General features: G+C 44.3%; 1 long non-coding RNA gene across 1 annotated transcript; it reads left to right on the top strand.

Annotated features, from left to right (window-relative positions):
• The first annotated feature begins 346 nt into the window (after positions 1 to 346).
• LOC117740575 lies at positions 347 to 684 on the top strand. Its single transcript, XR_004610631.1, has 3 exons — positions 347 to 387; positions 488 to 559; positions 656 to 684. It is a non-coding gene; the product is annotated as an uncharacterized LOC117740575 (long non-coding RNA).
• Positions 685 to 10,900: the final 10,216 nt, after the last annotated feature.

Here is a 10,900-nt window from a genome sequence, read left to right on the forward strand (position 1 = left end):
GACTGGAGATACAGCCTATAAATTACCAGAGACACCGAGAACCAGGGAAATAAACAGGGCTGTTGAAGCACTCGGTCGTGAAGTGTTTATAACACCTCATTGTGAAGAAGAAGAAGAAGAAGACCTCTGTCTGCCTGCATCGCAGGTGTCAAGACCCCTTGATGCTAACGAGGCTGAAACAGTAGGGGCCGTAAATGGGCTACGGACGCCGGTCGCAGGTAACAATGATCAACCCCCCCCCCCCCTCCCCAAGAACACACATGTTTTTTTAAATGATGCTACAGGGCACATATATATATATATATATATATATATATATATATATATATATATATATATATATATGCGAGAGCTGGCTCCATCAGGCATACAATCAAAGAAAAAAAGGTATATATATATATATACACATATATGGTAAATAAAACACAAGTAATAAAAGATTCAAGGTGTTTACAGTGTAGGGATTCTTTTTGCTTTTCTTGTGCAGGCTTTTGAAAACGGTGTGCCATCTAAAGAACTCTGCAGAGTCCCTTGATAACAACACGAAAAAAGCCCCAAGGTGTGTATGTAACTAATGATGGCCAGTGTATAAATAAATAAATAAGTATTTTAATTAATCACTTTTCTTAATATTATTATTAATGTTATGTCTCAGAACACCGAAGAAGAAGCAGAAGAAGCAGCAGCAGAAGAAGAAGAAGAAGAAACAACAGACCACATCACTGCCTGGAAAAGAGTTCACCAACAACAACAACAGCACCAGCAACAACATCAACAACAACAACAACAACAAAGAGAACGTACCGGCGGACACCCAGGACTGTGCAGGGGCTCCTGCAGAATCCATTGCGTGGGGTGCGAATGCTGTGTTGGGGGATTCGTTACAGCTATTCCCAGACCAACCATCAGGTAATGGCTTTCAAGAATTGGCCCTGCCGCAGGATGCGTATGTGAATCTGAATGACATACAGACACCAATAGAGGCTGTGCCGCTGGAGTGTAATTCTCAATTAGAGGACCTACATACTCTTATTGACAATTGGCAGGCACCCGAGAATTGGGCTCCATACGACATAACTACAGAAGGGGACAGGGCACGTGATACGACTACTACTACTACGGGATCTTGCATGTGTGGGGGTGTAAATACTGAGGTCACAACACTGAGAAGCGAGGTGGGGGCGCTCAGGGAGATGCTGGCAAAATTCGTCAGTGACCAGGCCATTACAGAGCTGAGCATACAAGTGGGTGCACTCAGGGACATGCTGGCAAAATTCGCCAGTGACCAGACCAATACCGATCTGAACATACGAAAGGTCCTAGACGATCAGGCCAGGGTTACAGATACGTTGTTAACCATGCTCATTAGACGGGTAGACGGGTTATGATAAGGATATCTGGTTTCTTAAAAAGGTGTCATAATTTTTTTATTTTTTGTTTTGTTTTGTTTTTTTGTTTTGTTTTGTTTTTATACATATATGATATTAAAAAGTGTGTCTGACATATATGTGTGTGTGTGTGTGTGATTACACACTAGGTATAAAAAGATGGCCTCATCACCGCCACGAAAGGTGTTAAAACAGGGTAATAGCGGGGTGCATGATCAGATTGCCTCCAATAACAACAGTAATTCTGATGTTAATAGTCAAACTAACAGTATACCCCCAGTGTGCCACCTGCGCTGAAACATTGAACCAGACTGCAGCATGTACACACAGTGACAGTGCCAGACAACTGTCGGGGGTGTGGGTCTCCTTTGAGCTTCAGAAAGCTATCGAAAAGGGCTACCTGATTGTCTCCATTGACGAAGTGTGGCATTTTCCCAACAAGACAGACACATTGTTTAAGGGATATGTAAGCACATATCAGGATATCCAGGTCACGTTAAAACGCCTGATGACAGGGCTAAATATGTGGAGGACTATTACATCAAAGAGGGTATTCGGCTCGATCCCAGCAAAATCAAAGTCAACAAAGCCATGCGCAGCTGCAACAAATTGCTGCTAAATTCTCTGTGGGGCCGATTTAGCATGCGAAATAACATGCCATCCTGCGAGTTAATCACAGACCCCGCAAGATTCACACAATTGATGTTTAGCGATGATTATGATGTGCGACAATTCTGCTTTATTTCAGACGAGGTCGCCATGGTACAGTGGAGACATGCGGACAGCAGGGGGTCACGTATAAGGGATGTGAATGTCTTTATAGGTGCAATGACAACCGCTCATGCCAGACTGATGCTTTATGATGTACTTGACATGCTGCAGGAGAGGGTATTGTACTGTGACACTGACAGTGTTGTGTTCACATCTCAGGCTGGTGACAGGGTACCTCCCCTGGGTCCATATCTTGGCGATTTGACTGATGAGTTAAACAATGGTGACGTGTGTGCTTCTCCTGAGGAGGACTATATCACAGAGTTTGTATCAGGTGGGCCCAAATGCTACGGCTATAATACGAGGTTTGGCAAGACAACTGTCAAATGCAAGGGGGTCACACTAAATGCTCGAAATGCTGCAGTTGTCACCACAGAGTCGTTGATTGGTCTAGTGCATGCTTTTGTAGCGAATCAGAATAACCCTGCCCCCAACCTGATAATCACATCGGATACGATCAAGAGGGACAAAAAGAAATTCCATCTTAAAAACGACACAGTCCTTAAGAACGTCCGTGTGGTGTACAACAAGCGGAGGGTATTATCAGACTACACCACCCTCCCTTATGGATACTAACATAGACCAAGGATTTGATATTCGTTTACAGCATCCTTTCAGTCTAGTCGTGAGCGGACCTTCAAACTGTGGAAAGACTTTTTTTGTAAAAGACATCATAGCGAACGCAGAGAGGATTATTTCACACAACATTGATAATGTAGTCTATATTTATTCGTGCTGGCAGCCCATATATAATCAACTCCTTAAAATAAGGGCCATCAACTTTGTGAATGGGATACCAGAGTCTCTATGTGACGATGTCTTATTGCCTCCGACCAAAAACAACCTGCTCATCATAGATGATTTAATGAACGATGCAAGCAATAATCTTGAGGTTCAAAACGTTTTTACCAAATATGTGCACCACAGAAATCTCAGTTGTATATATTTAGTACAGAATTTGTTTATTCAGGGTAAGGCAAGTCGTACTATTAGTTTAAACACAAACTATCTCATTTTATTTAAAAATCCTAGGGATAAGGGGCAGATCATGTTATTGGCCAGACAAATGTTCCCTGGTAACACTAAATATTTTTTAGAGGCTTTTGATGATGCAACAACCCCCGCTTACGGGTATCTTCTCATAGATTATAAAGCCATGACGCCCGAACATTTAAGACTCAGAACCGCCTTGCTGTCCGAACAAACGGTTGTGTATATTTCTAAAAAACACAAGTGTTATTAGACATGTCGCAGCGTATGCAGAGGAATTTGGCTATGCTGGAGCTGATATATAAATCTTCACCAAGGATGAGAAAGGTCATTATGGGTAATGCCAACAAGGATTTTGTCAATGCTCTGTGTGAGATAGCCCTCAATGTGTTACGTGGTAATATCCCCCTGACTAACAAGCAGTACGGACTCTTAAAGAAGAAAAAGAATCTTATTAGACTGGTTGCCGATAAAAAGATCAAATCAGCAAACAAAAAGAAGACACTCAATCAGTCTGGGGGTTTTTTACTACCGTTGTTAGGGGCTGCGATTCCTTTTATAGTTAGTCTAATCAACAGGGGTAGGTGAAGCCACGACACATGGAGCATACACAAAAAATGTTTCTGGTGCCCCAGCATCAACTGGATTCCTTAAAACAACCTCTGCAGGACCCTCGACCAGAATTTATAAGACAGGCCGTGCAAAACGACCTCGATAGAGCCATGACTGCGGTGTTAAACCAGCCCGACACCGACATGTATGAGAAAGCAAAACAGTATGCCAGTATTTTACAGAGATACTTGGGTTTTGTGAGACAGGGGGAACGTGAAAAGAATGTACTGACTCTATCACTCCCTCCCGGAGACACCCCCGACAATTCAAGACTTGCTACCGTCCCACAGAGTGCCCCTGGGGATGGCGTTGATGTCGACCCCGAAAAGACACTGATTCTTGGTAATGTTCTAAAACACATGCCTAAAAAGAGCAGAAAGTACGCCGAGTGTATTCTGGATACTTTGATCAATTCAGGCAACATCGTATCATGGACCGGTAATGGGGAGATTATTATTAATAGTCAAACTGTCAGAGGTTCACACATGTATGATCTGTTGAAAAGTGTCACAGCCTCACACAATGTTTTAGACAGCTCCAGGCCTATTGGCTGGTCTATTTTTTTAAAGACACTAGCAGGATTAAATATTCCTTTATCTGCCATACCCAACACTCGGGTGCGCCGATCTATTGCTGCAAATAAAGTGTCTGTTGTTGATGATGATGATGATGATGATGATTTTGTAACTTTTAAACCTCGCCCAAAGACTAGGCGCATTGTATATAACACCCCCCTATCCTCAAGGGTTAGACGCCAGGGTGCTGTTAAACCGTGGATGACGTATTAAGATGTTATTTTATTTTTTTTGTATTTTTTATTATCATGTTATTTCTATGACCACTTGAATGTAAAACTGATGTATAAATATGATGAATGTCTTTTTAGGTGTTTACAGGATGAATATACTGTCTGCATTTTGTTTGTATGTTTGTTTGCTTTTTTTATTATCATTATTTGTGTAACCATTCGTGGATGAGATGAATAAATTATGACTTATAAATAAAACATGGGATTCCTCATTTATTATTAGTATTATTTATTTTTTTTAAACGATCACAACACAGTACATTACAGTACAACATTTTCATGGTTTACGAACATTGTACACAGGAAAAATCATCTCCGCAACACACTGACGGTTGTATTTTGTTAACAAAACGACAGACCATGGAATCATTATTAACTAGATTATCTCCATACATCCCCATCACTCGAGTGTATGGTATCCCCTTTTGTATGTGACACAGGAAAAACACACAGTGTTGTCCGCATGTTGTGGTCAGGTTGTTCTGTACCTGTTTCCTAGAATAAGACACTTGGGTACAGTTATTATTGAGGAAAGTATGTATCTCCTTTGGGAACCGTGTATGGTCTGGAGCGTGACCAAAACTATCAAAGAAATATCCGTGCAGGTGTTTTGTGATATAAATGGCCAACCAGTGCTCTCCAGGTCTGTCGGACGGGTGAGTATTTACAATCAGCATCAACGGATATCTGCATACTCTTCGCTTGGGTAACTGATTGCATGCTAGCACCCCCACAAAATCTGTACCATTAATAATCCGTTTTCTAACAACGCTCGTCAGCTCTATGGTATTCATGGGTGTGTTTAGTAGTTATCAAGCAACACCTGTCGCTGATTTGATATCTCAATAACAGAGTCAAACACAGAATAACATATAAGTGTAACAGTCCTCGGTAGAGGTGTTCTGAATCGAGCCTCCAGTCGCACATTCCCCGTCTTAACTAGTGATACATTCCCCGAACACCCGTCGTCAGGATCCAAATTAAAACAGAACAGGGCATACCCACCCCCAAAATCGTTGCGTGTTACAGATAGCGCTCTATCCTTTAAATGCCGCCCAGTTGTTTGAATCATGTGATAATATTCTCTGGTGTACTGGCCTCTCTGAAAGTATGGTTGAAACGGTCTTGAGGGGTATGAATGGCCGTCCGCATGAATACTCAGGAATTCTAGATCATAGTTCTCGAAATTCATTGGATTTCTAGTATAACTTCCTGTATATCCCTCATTGTCTACAAAGCATAACATCATAAATTTGGGGATCTGTCCCATATATAAATTCTCCTGATTACATACTCTTGTACCAGCGGGGATGGAAAACGTTTTCAATGCAACCCTGTTGTGTTGCCTTTACGGCATTTTCTATTTCATTTGGTGTTTAATTAATGGGGTTTATTTCAAGACAGTTATTGGTAACATGATTTTCCTGTTCATGGCATGTTATGACGTCACTTCCGGGGTGGGACTTCCGGTTTAGTCACTTCCGGTTCCGGTTAAATGGTGTCTGGTTTCACTAGCTCGGGTTAACATTTGACAGTGGACCGCATGCTCCAGAATCTGCTCGCATCCACGGGGAAGCATCGTAGAGGCAATTTCGTGAGTACTGTAAATGTATAAAGATGCAATGTATATTTATATTTTCTACTGTGAAATGTTATATTTATGTATGTACACTGAATGTTTGTATTGTCTTTGTTGCAGTTTTCACCAGCATGATTGAAGAAAAAGAGTTACAGTAAATGGGTGAAACTTATTACGACTCCGTCTTCATTGACTGTGGTTTAACTCGGTGTTTAGTCCAGAGTTCCAACACCCTGCACGAGAACACTACAGTGAAAAGAAAAGCATTGGATGTTTCAACGGGATCAAGATGGCCGCCAACGACAAATCGTCTGTATCCAGCACTAGGAGCAGCAAGACTGCGTCATCATCACCCAGTGTGGCTCGCGTTCGGGCTAAAGCAGAAGCTGCTAAGATTAGAGCATCATATGCTACCCAAGAAGCTAAACTGAAGATGGAAAAGGCTTCTAGGGAAGCAGATAGAGTCACAAGAGATGCTCAAATTCAGTTGGAAGCAGTAAGAATAGACACAGAGTTGGAGGTGCTGACGTTACATCGAGAAGCTGATGTGGCCATGGTGGAGGCTCAAGTGCTGGAAGACGCCGAGGGAATTCCAGTTGAAAATGGCAGATCTGAATCACAAAGGAGAAAAATTGAACGTACCAGTGAATATGTTCAATCACAAATCAATCTTCGTTCTTCCGCTCCACTCTTGTCAGTCTTACCTGTTCCATTCCAGGAAGAATCAAGTGCCAGCTATGTAACATGGTATCCACCTACAAAAGATACTGTACCACCTACCAACTACAAGCTAAAGTCCGAAGGAGCTGAGAGCGGGCATTTAGCTACACCAAACCTACCTGTCCGTGCACAGTCATATGTTCCACAGCAGATTCCTCCCTCTAGCACACCACCTCTGGCAGAGCCTTTGGCACAATATTTAGCACGACGAGACCTTGTCAATTCAGGACTGTACCAATTTGATGATAAGCCTGAGAATTACCGCGCATGGTGCTCTTCATTCGACAATGCCGTTGGCGAAGTTCACCTCACAGCATCCCAAGAATTGGACCTCATGACTAAATGGCTGGGGAAGGAATCTAGTGAACGGGTGAAACGCATACGCTCAGTGTACGTAAGCAACCCCACACTGGCTTTACACAAGGCATGGGAGAGGCTGCGTGAGTGCTATGCCGCTCCTGAAATAATCGAGAGGTCTCTGTTCCAGCGGTTGGACGCAGTCCCCAGGATTTCAGCGAGGGATCACACCAAATTACGTGAACTTGGAGATTTGCTCATGGAAATCCAAGGCGCTAAAGAAGAAGGTTACCTCACTGGCCTGTCATATCTGGACACATCACGTGGAGTTGGACCAATCGTGGACAAACTCCCATTTGCACTTCAGGACAAGTGGATGTCTACTGGGTCATGCTACAAGGAAGAGAACCAAGGGCGGTTCCCTCCCTTTGAGTATTTTTGCAACTTTGTGTGCCGGGAGGCGAAGAGGCGCAACGACCCTAGTTTCATGCAGCAAGGTAGCATCATAACGCCAACAAAACTAGATACATTCATTGTCAAGAATTTTAACACCAACAAACCCATCTCGGTAAACAAAATGGACGTTTCTTCGACCAATGATGACCCTAACAAGAACTGCCCATTGCACAACATGCCTCATCCACTCAAAAGATGCAGAACATTCAGAAACAAACTCCTCAACGACAGGAAGGCTTTTCTTATGGAGAAAGGAATATGTTTCAAATGCTGTTCGTCAGTCTCACACCTTGCTAAAGACTGCAAGGCCTCTATAAAGTGTTCAGAATGTGATAGCCCCTATCATGATGCAGCCATGCATCCTGGTCCGTCACCTCAAAGTTTCACTTACCTCCAAGCCCCTCCACCATCACAAGAGAACGGCGGGGAGGGAGAAGATCATTCTAACACGGCCGATGTTAGAACAAACTGCACTGAAGTGTGTGGTGCAGGTCAGTGGAGCCGCTCATGTGCAAAGATCTGCCTCGCAAAGATATATCCAAAGGGTTCCAAGGACATGGCTGTGAAAGCCTATGTAATTATAGATGACCAGAGTAACCGCTCACTAGCTAGACCGGAGTTCTTCAAACTTTTTAGTGTGGAGAGCAAACCAATCTCGTACTACCTCAGAACTTGCTCTGGCATCGTTGAAACATCTGGCAAGAAGGCAGAAGGATTCCAGATTGAGTCGCTGGACGGAAAGGTTCTCATCGCTCTCCCACCTCTCATGGAGTGTCATGAAATATTGAACAATCGGTCTGAGATTCCGACGCCAAGCGCTGTTCTCCACCAGCCTCATCTCCATCACATTGCCAAGCATATCCCGCAACTGGATCCAGAGGCACAAATACTTCTGCTACTCGGAAGAGATGTCCTTCGAGCACACAAGGTCAGGCAACAAGTCAACGGACCACATAACGCCTTCTTTGCTCAACGACTGGACCTGGGTTGGGTAGTAATTGGAGAGGTGTGCCTGGGTAATGCACATAAGCCGACAGTCAACACGTTCAAAACCAACGTGCTAGACAATGGTCGTCATTCAATCCTCCAACCCTGCACAAACTTCATGCATGTCAAGGAGACACAGTACAGTGCTAACCAGTCTGACAAGACAACAAAGAGGATGCTGGGTGAGACAGTGTTCAATCGAACTGAACGTGACAACAAACTGGCTCCATCAATAGAAGACCTTATCTTTTTAAAGATAATGGACACAGACGTCTACAGAGACAACACTAACACTTGGGTCGCCCCACTGCCATTTAAAGAACCACGCAAGGTTCTGCTGAACAACAGGGTGCAGGTAGTCAACCGGTTCGCATCCCTACAACGAACCTTGAGAAGGAGACCTGAGATGCAGGAGCAGTATGTGGCATTCATGGAGAAAATCTTTGCTAATGGACATGCCGAGATAGCACCGCTACTGAGAGAAGATGAGGAGTGCTGGTACCTCCCAACGTTTGGGGTCTACCACCCACAAAAACCCAATCAGATCAGGGTTGTCTTCGACTCCAGCGCACAGTATCGTGGCGTCTCCCTCAACGACGTGCTGCTCACTGGTCCCGATCTCAACAACTCCCTTCTTGGTGTCTTGCTACGCTTCCGGAAAGAGAAGGTTGCAATTATGGCTGACATCCAGCAGATGTTTCATTGTTTCTTTGTGCATGAAGACCACCGCAACTTTCTGCGTTTTTTGTGGCACAAGGACAATGACATTAATAAGGAAGTTATCGAGTACCGGATGAAGGTTCATGTATTTGGCAATGCGCCATCTCCTGCTGTGGCTATCTATGGGCTGCGAAGAGCTATCAGAGAAGGAACAAAGGAGCATGGTGATGATACTGTTAAGTTCGTGGAAAGGAACTTTTATGTGGACGATGGCTTGGTTTCCCTACCAACTGAAGCAGAGGCAATTGATTTGCTTCAACGAACACAGACATCCCTTGCAAAATCAAACCTCCGCTTACACAAGTTTGTATCAAACTGTCAGGCAGTTGTAGAGGCCTTCCCACCCGAAGATTGCGCCTCAGTAGTCAAGGACCTAGATCTGAGCGGAGAAACAACACCCACACAAAGGAGCCTGGGTCTGCTCTGGGAGATTAGGACTGACACATTCACCTACTCTGTGTCAATTACAATCAAACCCTTTACCCGACGTGGAGTTCTCTCCACGGTCAACAGTATTTTTGATCCCCTGGGTCTGCTGGCACCTGTCACGATCCAGGGAAGAGCCCTCCTCCGGGAACACACTTCAGAACTGTCCGACTGGGACATGCCGCTCCCAGAAGACAAGCAAAGCGGATGGGAATCCTGGAGAGATTCACTCCAGGACCTAAAACAGCTCCATGTTCCTCGAACATACACAGTGATCTCACCCACTAAGGCAGTGCACAAAGAGTTGTGTGTGTTCTCGGATGCGTCTACCAAGGCCATCGGTGCAGTGGCGTACCTGAAAGCAGTTCACGAAAATGGGCAAGCCGAAGTAGGATTTGTCATGGGTAAGGCAAAGTTAGCACCCCAGTCTGAGCCTACGATCCCAAGGCTTGAGCTGTGTGCCGCTGTCTTAGCAGTAGAGATGGCAGATCTCATCAAAGACGAGCTAGACTTGAAGTGGGATGCCATCAATTTCTATACGGACAGCAAAGTAGTGCTCGGCTATATCTGTAATGAGTCAAAACGATTCTATGCATACGTCCACAATAGAGTTTTGCGCATTCGTCAGTCCTCAAAGCCTGAGCAATGGCACTATGTACGTACAGAGGAAAACCCTGCCGACCATGCATCAAGATCCTTATTAGCAAACCGCCTTGTACAAACCTCTTGGTTCACTGGACCCTCCTTCCTGCTCCAGCCATCTTCAGAGGAAACGCAAACATGTGAGACATTTGACCTAATCGAACCTGGAAGAGATTCAGAAATTCGATCACAAATCCAAACCTGTGCTACTTTCCTGGAAGAACCAATACTAACCTCTGACCGCTTCCAACGCTTCTCCACCTTTGCCTCTCTACTAAGAGGAGTAGCATTCCTGGTTCACATGGCAAGATCCTTCAAACACTCAAACCAAACCAGCAAATGCAAAGGCTGGCACACATGCAACTTATCTCGTACTCCGGAGGAAATGGACCAAGCAAGGAATGTTATCCTTAAAGCAGCACAAAGGAGAGGGTTTGCAAAAGACCTGACGGCTCTCAGAGTCAACAAAACGGTGTCCAAAAACAGTGCTTTGCTGAAACTCAG

Source organism: Cyclopterus lumpus, chromosome 2, assembly GCF_009769545.1.
Source record: "Cyclopterus lumpus isolate fCycLum1 chromosome 2, fCycLum1.pri, whole genome shotgun sequence".
NCBI lineage: Eukaryota > Metazoa > Chordata > Actinopteri > Perciformes > Cyclopteridae > Cyclopterus > Cyclopterus lumpus.